The sequence below is a fragment of the Oncorhynchus mykiss genome, chromosome 27, assembly GCF_013265735.2.
Source record: "Oncorhynchus mykiss isolate Arlee chromosome 27, USDA_OmykA_1.1, whole genome shotgun sequence".
Classification (NCBI taxonomy): Eukaryota; Metazoa; Chordata; class Actinopteri; order Salmoniformes; family Salmonidae; genus Oncorhynchus; species Oncorhynchus mykiss.
The window spans coordinates 41,580,387-41,595,511 of NC_048591.1; the positions used below are offsets into that span (position 1 = coordinate 41,580,387).

The following is a 15,125-nucleotide window of genomic DNA, read 5'->3' on the forward strand; positions in this document are numbered from 1 at the left end:
TCTTGCAGGAAAAAAACAACTTCAGTTTGCCTTTCCGCTAGCTGATCGTATCAACACACCCTGTTTCAGGAAACTAATATTTCAGTCATTAAGCAGACAATCTTTTCTTTCAGAGCGGCATAGGATACAACCCAGAGGACAAGCTGGGGTAGTACTGAGATAGAACCTCCCAGCATCACACCACGACCTCACAGCATCACACCACGACCTCACAGCATCACACCACGACCTCACAGCACCACACCACGACCTCACAGCACCACACCACGACCTCACAGCATCACACCACGACCTCACAGCATCACACCACGACCTCACAGCATCACACCACGACCTCACAGCACCACACCACGACCTCACAGCATCACACCACGACCTCACAGCATCACACCACGACCTCACAGCATCACACCACGACCTCACAGCACCACACCCTCACAGCATCACACCACGACCTCACAGCACCACACCACGACCTCACAGAACCACACCACGACCTCACAGCATCACACCACGACCTCACAGCATCACACCACGACCTCACAGCATCACACCACGACCTCACAGCACCACACCCTCACAGCATCACACCACGACCTCACAGCACCACACCCTCACAGCATCACACCACGACCTCACAGCAAAACACCACCACAACACTCACAGCACCACACCACGACACTCACAGCATCACACCACGACCTCACAGCAAAACACCACCACAACACTCACACCACGACCTCACAGCATCACACCACGACCTCACAGCATCACACCACGACCTCACAGCATCACACCACGACCTCACAGCATCACACCACGACCTCACAGCATCACACCACGACCTCACAGCATCACACCCTCACAGCATCACACCACGACCTCACAGCATCACACCACGACCTCACAGCATCACACCACGACCTCACAGCATCACACCACGACCTCACAGCACCACACCCTCACAGCATCACACCACGACCTCACAGCACCACACCATGACCTCACAGCACTACACCACAGCATCACACCACGACCTCACAGCAACACACCACGACCTCACAGAACCACACCACGACCTCACAGCATCACACCACGACCTCACAGCACCACACCACGACCTCACAGCATCACACCACGACCTCACAGCATCACACCACGACCTCACAGCACCACACCACGACCTCACAGCACCACACCACGACCTCCCAGCACCACACCACGACCTCACAGCACCACACCACGACCTCACAGCACCACACCACGACCTCACAGCACCACACCCTCACAGAACCACACCACGACCTCACAGCATCACACCACGAACTCACAGCATCACACCACGACCTCACATCATCACACCACGACCTCACAGCATCACACCACGACCTCACAGCATCACACCACGACCTCACAGCATCACACCACGACCTCACAGCATCACACCATGACCTCACAACATCGCAAACAACAACGACCACACAGCATCGCAAACAACAACGACCACACAGCATCGCAAACAACAACGACCACACAGCCTCGCAAACAACAACCACTTCAAAGCATCAGACCACAACCACCTCACAGCATCGCATCGCAAACAACAACGACCACACACAGCATCACAAACAACAACAACCACACACAGCATCGCAAACAACAACCACCTCACAGCATCGCACACAACAACGACCACACAGCATCGCAAACAACAACCACCACACAGCATCGCAAACAACCACCTCACAGCATCGCAAACAACAACCTCACAGCATCAGACAACAACCACCTCACAGCATCAGACAACAACCACCTCACAGCATCGCAAACAACAACCACCTCACAGCATCAGACAATAACCACCTCACAGCATCACAAACAGCCACCTCACAGCATCAGACAACCACCTCACAGCATCACAAACAACAACCACCTCACAGCATCAGACAACAACCACCTCACAGCATCGCAAACAACAACCACCTCACAGCATCAGACAACAACCACCTCACAGCATCACAAACAACAGCCACCTCACAGCATCAGACAACCACCTCACAGCATCACAAACAACAACCACCTCACAGCATCAGACAACAACCACCTCACAGCATCGCAAACAACAACCACCTCACAGCATCGCAAACAACAACCACCTCACAGCATCGCAAACAACCACCACCTCACAGCATCGCAAACAACAACCACCTCACAGCATCAGACAACAACCACCTCACAGCATCACAAACAGCCTCACAGCATCGCAAAGCTAATAACAAAGTAGTGGACTGATGACACCCCTCTCATTGTCCTTTGTTTCTGATTCAATTCACTTAGAATAAGATGACCAACAGTCAGTCATGGTTGTTGAAACACACAATACACAGCGAGGAAGTCAATACACCCCACACTATACACAGAGAGGAAGTCAATACACCCCACACTATCCACGGACAGGAAGTCAATACACCCCACACTATCCACAGAGAGGAAGTCAATACACCCCATACTATCCACGGACAGGAAGTCAATACACCCCACACTATCCACAGAGAGGAAGTCAATACACCCCACACTATACACAGAGAGGAAGTCAATACACCCCATACTATCCACAGACAGGAAGTCAATACACCCCACACTATACACAGAGAGGAAGTCAATACACCCCATACTATCCACGGACAGGAAGTCAATACACCCCACACTATACACAGAGAGGAAGTCAATACACCCCACACTATCCACAGACAGGAAGTCAATACACCCCACACTATACACAGAGAGGAAGTCAATACACCCCATACTATCCACGGACAGGAAGTCAATACACCCCACACTATCCACAGAGAGGAAGTCAATACACCCCACACTATCCACAGAGAGAAAGTCAATACACCCCACACTATACACAGAGAGGAAGTCAATACACCCCACACTATCCACAGACAGGAAGTCAATACACCCCACACTATACACAGAGAGGAAGTCAATACACCCCACACTATCCACAGAGAGGAAGTCAATACACCCCACACTATCCACAGAGAGGAAGTCAATACACCCCACACTATACACAGAGAGGAAGAAAACAGCTTTATTAGTCCACTAAGGGAGAAATGTGCATGTTGTTATCCCTCTCTCATCCCCCTCTCCCTCCTTCCCTCGCAGTCCTCTCTCATCCCCATCTCCCTCCTTCCCTCCCAGTCCTCTCCCTCCCAGCCCTCTCACCCCCTTCCCTCCCAGCCCTATCACGCCCCTCTCCCTCCCAGTCATCTCCCACCCCTCTACCTCCCAGTCATCTCACGCCCCTCTCCCTCCCAGTCATCTCCCACCCCTCTCCCTCCCAGTCCTCCCACGCCCCTCTACCTCCCAGTCATCTCACGCCCCTCTCCCTCCCAGTCCTTGTCCGTGAGAGAGAGAGAGGGAGAACAGAGGTGTTTTGATTCAGTTGAACAGGGACAGAGGCTAATTCACAGGAAAGGAACAGAGTAGCTTTTGGTTTGTGTCTCTGGTGAATGGGAGGAGGGACACAGGTCAGGTTTCACCAGGTAACTCTACCTTCCACCTCACCTGCCCACAGGAGGGAAAGAAAAGACAGATTTAGAGAAAGGAAGAAAGAATGAATGAAAGAGCCGGAAAAAAGGTTGAATATAGTGATTCATAGAGAAAGAGTGAGCTAGATTGACGGATGGAGAGAAAAAGCCTGTGTGGGATGAGACTGAAACATAACGGGAGGGAGATGGGATAGAGGGATACAGTCTCTGTCTCGCCCCTTCACAGTCAGCCAGGACCAGTCTCTATCTGACCCCTTCACCATGCACAGCCAGCCAGGACCAGTCTCGCCCCTTCACAGTCAGCCAGGACCAGTCTCTGTCTCACCCCTTCACAGCCAGCCAGGACCAGTCTCTGTCTCGCCCCTTCACAGTCAGCCAGGACCAGTCTCTGTCTGACCCCTTCACCATGCACAGCCAGCCAGGACCAGTCTCTGTCTCACCCCTTCACAGTCAGCCAGGACCAGTCTGTCTCACCCCTTCACCGTGCCCAGCCAGCCAGGACCAGTCTCTGTCTCACCCCTGCACAGCCAGCCATGACCAGTCTGTCTCACCCCTTCACAGCCAGCCAGGACCAGTCTGTCTCACCCCTTCACAGCCAGCCAGGACTCGTCTCTGTCTCATCCCCATCCTGCACAGCCAGCCAGGACCAGTCTCTGTCTCACCCCTTCACCCTGCACAGCCAGCCAGGACCAGTCTCTCTCACACCCCTTCACCCTGCACAGCCAGCCAGGACCAGTCTCTCTCACCCCTTCACCCTGCACAGCCAGCCAGGACCAGTCTGTCTCACCCCTTCACCCTGCACAGCCAGCCAGGACCAGTCTCCGTCTCACCCCTTCACCCTGCACAGTCAGCCAGGACTAGTCTCCGTCTCACCCCTTCATCCTGCACAGTCAGCCAGGACCAGTCTCCGTCTCACCCCTTCACCCTTCACAGCCAGCCAGGACCAGTCTCTGTCTCACCCCTTCACAGCCAGCCAGGACCAGTCTCTGTCTCACCCCTTCACAGTCAGCCAGGACCAGTCTCTGTCTCACCCCTTCACCATGCACAGCCAGCCAGGACCAGTCTCTGTCTCACCCCTTCACAGCCAGCCAGGACCAGTCTCTGTCTCACCCCTTCACAGCCAGCCAGGACCAGTCTCTGTCTCACCCCTTCACAGCCAGCCAGGACCAGTCTCTGTCTCACCCCTTCACAGTCAGCCAGGACCAGTCTCTGTCTCACCCCTTCACCATGCACAGCCAGCCAGGACCAGTCTCTGTCTCACCCCTTCACAGCCAGCCAGGACCAGTCTCTGTCTCACCCCTTCACAGCCAGCCAGGACCAGTCTCTGTCTCACCCCTTCACAGCCAGCCAGGACCAGTCTCTATCTCACCCTTCACAGCCAGCCAGGACCAGTCTCTATCTCACCCTTCACAGCCAGCCAGGACCAGTCTCTGTCTCAACCCTTCACAGCCAGCCAGGACCAGTCTCTGTCTCACCCCTTCACAGCCAGCCAGGACCAGTCTCTGTCTCAACCCTTCACAGCCAGCCAGGACCAGTCTCTGTCTCACCCCTTCACAGTCAGCCAGGACCAGTCTCTGTCTCACCCCTTCACAGCCAGCCAGGACCAGTCTCTGTCTCAACCCTTCACAGCCAGCCAGGACCAGTCTCTGTCTCACCCCTTCACAGCCAGCCAGGACCATTCTCTGTCTCAACCCTTCACAGCCAGCCAGGACCAGTCTCTGTCTCAACCCTTCACAGCCAGCCAGGACCAGTCTCTGTCTCACCCCTTCACAGCCAGCCAGGACCAGTCTCTGTCTCACCCCTTCACAGCCAGCCAGGACCAGTCTCTGTCTCACCCCTTCACAGCCAGCCAGGACCAGTCTCTATCTCACCCTTCACAGCCAGCCAGGACCAGTCTCTGTCTCACCCCTTCACAGCCAGCCAGGACCAGTCTCTGTCTCACCCCTTCACAGCCAGCCAGGACCAGTCTCTGTCTCACCCCTTCACAGCCAGCCAGGACCAGTCTCTGTCTCACCCCTTCACAGCCAGCCAGGACCAGTCTCTATCTCACCCTTCACAGCCAGCCAGGACCAGTCTCTGTCTCACCCCTTCACAGCCAGCCAGGACCAGTCTCTGTCTCACCCCTTCACAGCCAGCCAGGACCAGTCTCTGTCTCACCCCTTCACAGCCAGCCAGGACCAGTCTCTGTCTCACCCCTTCACAGCCAGCCAGGACCAGTCTCTGTCTCACCCCTTCACAGCCAGCCAGGACCAGTCTCTATCTCACCCTTCACAGCCAGCCAGGACCAGTCTCTGTCTCACCCCTTCACAGCCAGCCAGGACCAGTCTCTGTCTCACCCCTTCACAGCCAGCCAGGACCAGTTGACTCAGAGCCTGCGGCACAAAGTGCACCATATTCCCTGCATTGACTTTAACCAGGCTTCAAAGGACTATGGTGAAACGTAGTGCTGTATGTAGGGAAAAGGGTGCACTTTGGGTTGCACCAACAGACTCAGAGATACTGACCCAGAACCCACCACAGGTCAGACCAGGCAGAGTAAATGGAGTCTGTGTGGAGAATCTGAACAAAGAGCTCCATGAATCAGACTTCCATCATTCCATTATTCTGTTTCCCATTCCAGTTCTGTTCCAGCTTAATCCGGGAATCACCCCCCTCCCCCAAAAACACAGTGTCAGCCCCTAACTGTCCAGGACAGCAATTTCATGTCTCAACATTCTATAAATCTGCTCATATAGCCTGAATAATCGTTCACAATTAATGTAACTCAATAGTTGGTAAAAACGGTGTAATTAATAGACTATTTCCCCTGCACAGTTTTAACGCCTCTCTAAAAAATGGTGTTCAAATACAGAATGTAAGGGTCGTCTCTACCGTTATCACCCTGGTGAGGTCACCTGTTACGTAGGGGTCGTCTCTACCGTTATCACCCTGGTGAGGTCACCTGTAACAGTGGTCGTCTCTACCGTTGTCACCCTGGTGAGGTCACCTGTTACGTAGGGGTCGTCTCTACCGTTATCACCCTGGTGAGGTCACCTGTAACAGGGGTCGTCTCTACCGTTGTCACCCTGGTGAGGTCATCTGCTACGTAGAGTTAGTCTCTACCGTTATCACCCTGGTGTGGTCACCTGCTACGTAGGGTTAGTCTCTACCGTTATCACCCTGGTGAGGTCACCTGCTACGTAGGGGTCGTCTCTACCGTTATCACCCTGGTGAGGTCACCTGTACTAAAGCCATCTTGGTCAGCTGCTAAACCACATACTGTGTCCTGTGGTCCGTGTCCTGTGGCCCTGTGGTCCGTGTCCTGTGGTCCGTGTCATGTGGTCAGTGTCCTGTGGTCCTGTGGTCCTGTGGTATGTGTCCTGTGGTCCGTGTCCTGTGGTCCTGTGGTCCGTGTCCTGTGGTCCGTGTCCTGTGGTCCGTGTCCTGTTGTCCGTGTCCTGTGGTCCTGTGGTCCGTGTCCTGTGGTCTGTGTCCTGTGGTCCGTGTCCTGTAGTCTGTGGTCCGTGTCCTGTGGTCCTGTGGTCCGTGTCCTGTGGTCCTGTGGTCCTGTGGTCCGTGTCCTGTGGTCCGTGTCCTGTGGTCAGTGTCCTGTGGTCCGTGTCCTGTGGTCCTGTGGTCTGTATCCTGTGGTCCGTGTCCTGTGGTCCTGTGGTCCGTGTCCTGTGGTCCGTGTCCTGTGGTCCGTGTCCTGTGGTCCTGTGGTCCGTGTCCTGTGGTCCTGTGGTCCGTGTCCTGTGGTCCTGTGGTCCGTGTCCTGTGGTCCTGTGGTCCGTGTCCTGTGGTCCGTGTCCTGTGGTCCGTGTCCTGTGGTCCGTGTCCTGTGGTCCTGTGGTCCGTGTCCTGTGGTCCGTGTCCTGTGGTCCGTGTCCTGTGGTCCGTGTCCTGTGGTCCGTGTCCTGTGGTCCTGTGGTCCGTGTCCTGTGGTCCGTGTCCTGTGGTCCGTGTCCTGTGGTCCTGTGGTCCGTGTCCTGTGGTCCGTGTCCTGTGGTCCGTGTCCTGTGGTCCGTGTCCTGTGGTCCTGTGGTCCGTGTCCTGTGGTCCGTGTCCTGTGGTCCGTGTCCTGTGGTCCGTGTCCTGTGGTCCTGTGGTCCGTGTCCTGTGGTCCGTGTCCTGTGGTCCTGTGGTCCGTGTCCTGTGGTCCTGTGGTCCGTGTCCTGTGGTCCTGTGGTCCGTGTCCTGTGGTCCGTGTCCTGTGTCCTGTGTTCCGTGTCCTGTGGTCCTGTGTCCTGTGGTCCTGTGGTCCGTGTCCTGTGGTCCGTGTCCTGTGGTCCTGTGGTCCGTGTCCTGTGGTCCTGTGGTCCGTGTCCTGTGGTCCGTGTCCTGTGGTCCGTGTCCTGTGGTCCGTATCCTGTGTCCTGTGGTCCGTGTCCTGTGGTCCGTGTCCTGTGGTCCGTGTCCTGTGGTCAGTGTCCTGTGGTCCTGTGGTCCGTGTCCTGTGGTCCTGTGGTCTGTGTCCTGTGGTCCGTGTCCTGTGGTCCTGTGGTCCGTGTCCTGTGGTCCTGTGGTCCGTGTCCTGTGGTCCGTGTCCTGTGGTCCTGTGGTCCGTGTCCTGTGGTCCTGTGGTCTGTATCCTGTGGTCCGTGTCCTGTGGTCCGTGTCCTGTGGTCCTGTGGTCCGTGTCCTGTGGTCTGTGTCCTGTGGTCTGTGTCCTGTGGTCCGTGTCCTGTGGTCTGTGTCCTGTGGTCCGTGTCCTGTGGTCCTGTGGTCCGTGTCCTGTGGTCCTGTGGTCTGTATCCTGTGGTCCGTGTCCTGTGGTCCGTGTCCTGTGTTCCTGTGTCCTGTGTTCCTGTGGTCCTGTGGTCCGTGTCCTGTGGTCCGTGTCCTGTGGTCCGTGTCCTGTGGTCCGTGTCCTGTGGTCCTGTGGTCATTTCCCTGTCGGAGGCTCAATAGCACCACAACTATCATTTAGGACATTCTCCACGGTCCCAGGTGGTCGATGTGACCACAAATACACTCTTATCTATCCAGGTCACAGTGAATGTAAACTGTGATGGTGTGTTAACTCGTGTTCAGGGACTGAGGGAGATACACAGGGTTGGTTCCCTGGTTGCCCTCAGGAGAACCTGTACTGAGTCATGACACACTGGAGGACAGGAGAGAAGACCGGTGTGTGTCTCTGAGTGACTGAATGTTTGTGTGGCTGTCTGAGTCGAAGGGAGACATGTGGGAATGACATCTGTTCACTGCTGGTCTTGGCAGTTGGACACACACACGTCGAGCAGCGTTCCCACCATAAAACATGCCATCTGAGGTATCAGGACGATTAATACACACTCTCGTTTATTAGTAAAGGCACCAACACACACACACACAGGGCTCCCGAGTATCGCAGATGTGCAAGAGGCGTCACTACAGTCCCTGGTTTGAATCCAGGTTGCATCACATCCGGCTGTAATTGGGAGTCCCATAGGGCGGAACACCATTGGTCCAGGGTCGTGTGGGTTTGGCCGTGTCCTGGCCGTCATTGTAAATAAGATTTTCTTCTTTACCGACTTGCCTAGTTAAAACAAGGTTAAATAAATTCCTGTTGGAACACACACAGGCATCATGTGTGCACCATGATTTCATGTGTGGAAAGGGATGCACAGACCCTCAAGCTCTCTCTGTGTGTGGTTGAGGCTGACACACACAGGTAGAGACAAGCATGAATGAGGGCTTCCTGTGCTCAATATGGACTGTTCTATATGTAAATAAGTCTCTCTCTCTCTCTCTCTCTCTCTCTCTCTCTCTCTCTCTCTCTCTCTCTCTCTCTCTCTCTCTCTCTCTCTCTCTCTCTCTCTCTCTCTCTCTCTCTCTCTCTCTCTCTCTCTCTCTCTCTCTCTCTCTCTCTCTCTCAGCCTCTCTCTCCCAGCCTCTCTCTCTCAGCCTCTCTCTCTCAGCCTCTCTCTCTCTGTTCTGGTCCACAATAAGGACAACATAGAGGACTGGAAAACGGGGGGGTGAGGAGAGAGAGAAGAGCGGCGAGACGAGAGAGGGATGAAGGGTAACGAGGGGGTTAGTGTGTGAATCGTGGGAACATGCCACTCAACAACAGGTTTCCTGCTAGGCAACCAATGTAACAATGGCTGGTTGCCGGGGACTCGCTAGTCCAGACCATTCCCTAGGCTACTACAGTGAGTGAGGGGCAACTGCTGTCTCACACACACACACACACACACACAACACTATTATTAAGTCATTACATTACAGCAGGGGTCCTGACCCACGCAGCATGAGTCAGGGCATGGCATGTGGTAGCAAGCATATAGCCTGGAAAAGCCCTCCAGTCAGTCACACAAGACGCTGGATACAGACAGAGTCTGCAAGGCATTCTAGTTGTTATGGATACGTATTGGACTCAGAGTAGATGAAGATAATGTTATGTTTATGCTAGGATCTGTAGAGAATGTGTTTAGAAAAAGAGGTTAACCTAAACAGAGGAATGAGGGAGATCTGGCCTTATGTGTGTGGTGTATGTACACCTGCATGTAAGCACTCCCTATTCGCTGACAAAGGAAGTGGCCAGTGAAAAGGACGGACGGACGGACGGACGGACAGACGGACAGAGCATACATATCAACCAGCCTAACACTACTAGAATCTGAAGTCAAATGTCTGTTTGCTGATGATCTGGTGCTTCTGTCGCCAACCAAGGAGGGCCTACAGCAGCACCTAGATATTCTGCACAGATTCTGTCAGACCTGGGCCCTGACAGTAAATCTCAGTAAGACCAAAATAATGGTGTTCCAAAAAAGGTCCAGTCGCCAGGACCACAAATACAAATTCCATCTAGATACCATTGCCCTAGAGCGCACAAAAAACTATACATACCTTGGCCTAAACATCAGCGCCACAGGTAACTTCCACAAAGCTGTGAACGATCTGAGAGACAAGGCAGGAGGCCTGCCTTCCTGCCCCACAGAGGCCTGCCTTCTAGGCCATCAAAAGGAACATAACATTCGACATACCAATTAGGATCTAGTTAAAAATACTTGAATCAGTCAGAGCCAACCAAGAATTCAGTCATAGAGCCAACCAAGAATTCAGTCATAGAGCCAACCAAGAATTCACAAAATGTGACAAACACCAAATTGAGACTCTGCATGCAGAATTCGGCAAAAATATCCTCCGTGTACAACGTAGAACACCAAATTAAAGCATGCAGAGCAGAATTAGGCCGATACCCACTAATTATCAAAATCCAGAAAAGAGCCGTTAAATTCTACAACCACCTAAAAGGAAGCGATTCCCAAACCTTCCATAACAAAGCCATCACCTACAGAGAGATGAACCTGGAGAAGAGTCCCCTAAGCAAGCTGGTCCTGGGGCTTTGTTCACAAACACACCCTACAGAGCCCCAGGACAGCAGCACAATTAGACCCAACCAAATCATGAGAAAACAAAAAGATAATTACTTGACACATTGGAAAGAATTAACACAAAAACAGAGCAAACTAGAATGCTATTTGGCCCTAAACAGAGAGTACACAGTGGCAGAATACCTGACCACTGTGACTGACACAAAATTAAGGAAAGCTTTGACTATGTACAGACTCAGTGAGCATATCCTTGCTATTGAGAATGGCCGCCGTAGACAGACGTGGCTCTCAAGAGAAGACAGGCTATGTGCTCACTGCCCACAAAATGAGGTGGAAACTGAGCTGCACTTCCTAACCTCCTGCCCAATGTATGACCATATTAGAGAGACATATTTCCTATATATATATTTACTATATTTACTATATATATATTTACTATATTTACTATATATATACATATATATATATATATACATACACATATACATATATATATACATACATACATACACACACACACACACACACACACACACACACACACACACACACACACACACACACACACACACACACACACACACACACACACACACACACACACACACACACACACACATACATACATACATACATACATACATACATACATACATACATACATACACATACATACATACATACATACATACATACATACATACATACATACATACATACATACATACATACATACATACATACATACATATATATATATATATATAAATAATATGACTGTATTATTCTTTTGGAACTTCTGTGAGTGCAATGTTCACTGTCCACCTTTTACTGTTTGTTTCACTTTAGTTTATTGTTTATTTCACGTGCTTTGGCAATGTAAACATATGTTTCATGACAATAAAGCCTCTTGAATTGAGAGAGAGAAAGTTCACAAATAAAAAATGACTTAAAAGATGACTCAACTTCAGTAGAGTGGAAGTGTCTATATGCAGATACAAATCTTACATTTCCTCTGTTACACTTGGAACTCGCTGCATTCTCCATGACCATACAGAGGCCCCCAGCTACTATTTTAAATTATACAATGGGTCTGGGTGATAAAACTACTGCCCAAAATAGGCTGCTACATCACTGGAAAATGATTCCCTATACAGCCAGTGTTTTCTGAGGGGAAAATGATTCCCTATACAGCCAGTGTTTTCTGAGGGGAAAATGATTCCCTATACAGCCAGTATAGGGGAGGGGAAAATGATTCCCTATACAGCCAGTATAGGGGAGGGGAAAATGATTCCCTATACAGCCAGTATAGGGGAGGGGAAAATGATTCCCTATACAGCCAGTGTATGCTGAGGGGAAAATGATTCCCTATACAGCCAGTGTTTTCTGAGGGGAAAATGATTCCCTATACAGCCAGTGTTTGCTGAGGGGAAAATGATTCCCTATACAGCCAGTGTTTGCTGAGGGGAAAATGATTCCCTATACAGCCAGTGTTTGCTGAGGGGAAAATTATTCCCTATACAGCCAGTGTATGCTGAGGGGAAAATGATTCCCTATACAGCCAGTGTTTGCTGAGGGGAAAATGATTCCCTATACAGCCAGTGTATGCTGAGGGGAAAATGATTCCCTATACAGCCAGTGTATGCTGAGGGGAAAATGATTCCCTATACAGCCAGTGTTTGCTGAGGGGAAAATGATTCCCTATACAGCCAGTGTTTGCTGAGGGGAAAATGATTCCCTATACAGCCAGTGTTTGCTAAGGGGAAAATGATTCCCTATACAGCCAGTGTTTGCTGAGGGGAAAATGATTCCCTATACAGCCAGTGTTTGCTGAGGGGAAAATGATTCCCTATACAGCCAGTGTTTGCTGAGGGGAAAATGATTCCCTATACAGCCAGTGTTTGCTGAGGGGAAAATGATTCCCTATACAGCCAGTGTTTGCTGAGGGGAAAATGATTCCCTATACAGCCAGTGTTTGCTGAGGGGAAAATGATTCCCTATACAGCCAGTGTTTGCTGAGGGGAAAATGATTCCCTATACAGCCAGTGTTTGCTGAGGGGAAAATGATTCCCTATACAGCCAGTGTTTGCTGAGAGGAAAATGTTTCCATTAGAGCCAGAAATATGTCAGCTGAGATGTTTTCTACCTACTGTAGGTGAGGTGTTTGGGTAAACATTACCCCGAAGGACTTAGACAACAGAGTAGAGAGGGTTAATGGTGGCTGGAAACGCTGATACCAGGGGACTTTGATCAGTGTGTGAGTGTGGGTCTTAGAGAGAGAGAGAGAAAGAAAGAAAAGTGGGCTGTATAAACTCAGAGTAGACTTTGATCTGAGTGACTTGTGCGCACACACACATACACACACTAAACACACACACAAAAACACAATCAAGGCATTGTGGGATTGAAAACGCCTATCCCATTAGATGTATTCACTGAGGGAGATACAGTTAAAGTCGGAAGTGTACATACACCTTAACCAAATACATTTAAACTCAGTTGATCAACATTTCTGACATTTAATCCAAGTAAAAATTCCCTGTCTTGTTCAGTTAGGATCACCACATTATTTTAAGGATGTGAAATGTCAGAATAATAGTAGAGAGAATGATTTATTTCAGCTTTTATTTCTTTCATCACATTCCCAGTGGGTCAAACGTTTATATACTCTCAATTAGTATTTGGTAGCATTGCCTTTAAATTATTTAACTTGGGTCAAACGTTTTGGGTAGCCTTCCACAAGCTTGCCACAATAAGTTGGGTAAATTTTGGCCCATTCCTCTTGACAGAGCTGGTGTAACTGAGTCAGGTTTGTAGGCCTCCTTGCTCGTACACGCCTTTTCAGTTCTTCCAACATATTTTCTATAGGATTGAGGTCAGGGCTTTGTGATGGCCACTCCAATACCTTGACTTATTTTGCCACAACTTTGGAAGTATGCTTGGGGTCATTGACCAAGCTTTAACTTCCTGACTGATGTCTTGAGATGTTGCTTCAATATATCCACATAATTTTACGTCCTCATGATGCCATCTATTTTGTGAAGTGCACCAGTCCCTCCTGCAGCAAAGCACCCCCACAACATGATGCTGCCACCCCCGTGCTTCACGGTTGGGATGGTATTCTTCAGCTTGTAAGCCTCCCCCTTTTTCCTCCAATCATAACGATGGTCGTTATTGCCAAACAGTTCTATTTTTGTTTCATCAGACCAGAGGACATTTCTTCAAAAAGTACGATCTTTGTCCCCATGTGCAGTTGCAAAACGTAGTCTGGCTTTTTTATGGCGGTTTTGGAGCAGTGGCTTCTTCCTTGCTGAGCGGCCTTTCAGGTTATGTCGATATAGGACTCGTTTTACTGTGGATATAGATACTTTTGTACCTGTTTCCTCCAGCATCTTCACAAGGTCCTTTGCTGTTGTTCTGGGATTGATTTCTACTTTTCGCACCAAAGAACGTTCATCTCTAGGAGACAGAACGCATCTCCTTCCTGAGTGGCATGATGGCTGCGTGGTCCCATGGTGTTTATACTTGCGTACTGTTGTTTGTACAGATGTTTGTACAGATGAATGTGGTACCTTCAGGCGTTTGGAAATTGCTCCCAAGGATGAACCAGACTTGTGGAGGTCTACAATTTTTTTCTGAGGTCTTGGCTGATTTCTTTAGATTTTTCCATGATGTCAAGCAAAGAGGCACTGAGTTTGAAGGTAGGCCTTGAAATACATCCACAGATACACCTCCAAATGACTCCAATGATGTCAATTAGCCTATCAGAAGCTTCTAAAGCCATTACATTATTTTCTGGAATTGTCCAAGCTGTTTAAAAGGCACAGGCAACTTAGTGTATGTAAACCTCTGACCCACTGGAATTGTGATACAGTGAAATAATCTGTCTGTAGTGTCATACACAAAGTAGATGTCATAACCAACTTGCCAAAACTATAGTTTGTTAACAAGACATTTGTGGAGTGGTTGAAAAAAAGAGTTCATGACTCCAACTGTATAAAACTTCTGACTTCAACTGTATATAAAGAAACCTGTTCCTGATGGGACACACACACCCAGATCATCCCATATTAGACCCAACTGACAGAAGTATTCAGTGAATAGGAAACAATGAAGAAAAGAGACAGATCATTAAGGACCCAGATAGGACCCAGCTCAGAGAGAGAGAGGACCCAGATAGGACCCAGCTCAGAGAGAGAGAGGATCCAGATAGGACCCAGCTCAGAGAGAGAGAGGACCCAGATACGACCCAGCTCAGAGAGAGAGAGAG

The 15,125-nt window shown here is 50.3% G+C and overlaps 1 protein-coding gene across 5 annotated transcripts in view; it reads right to left on the reverse strand.

Annotated features, from left to right (window-relative positions):
* LOC118944786 (rho guanine nucleotide exchange factor 26-like) overlaps nucleotides 1-15,125 on the reverse strand; it is a 107,379-nt gene that overhangs the window by 6,976 nt on the left and 85,278 nt on the right. The window lies entirely within an intron of this gene.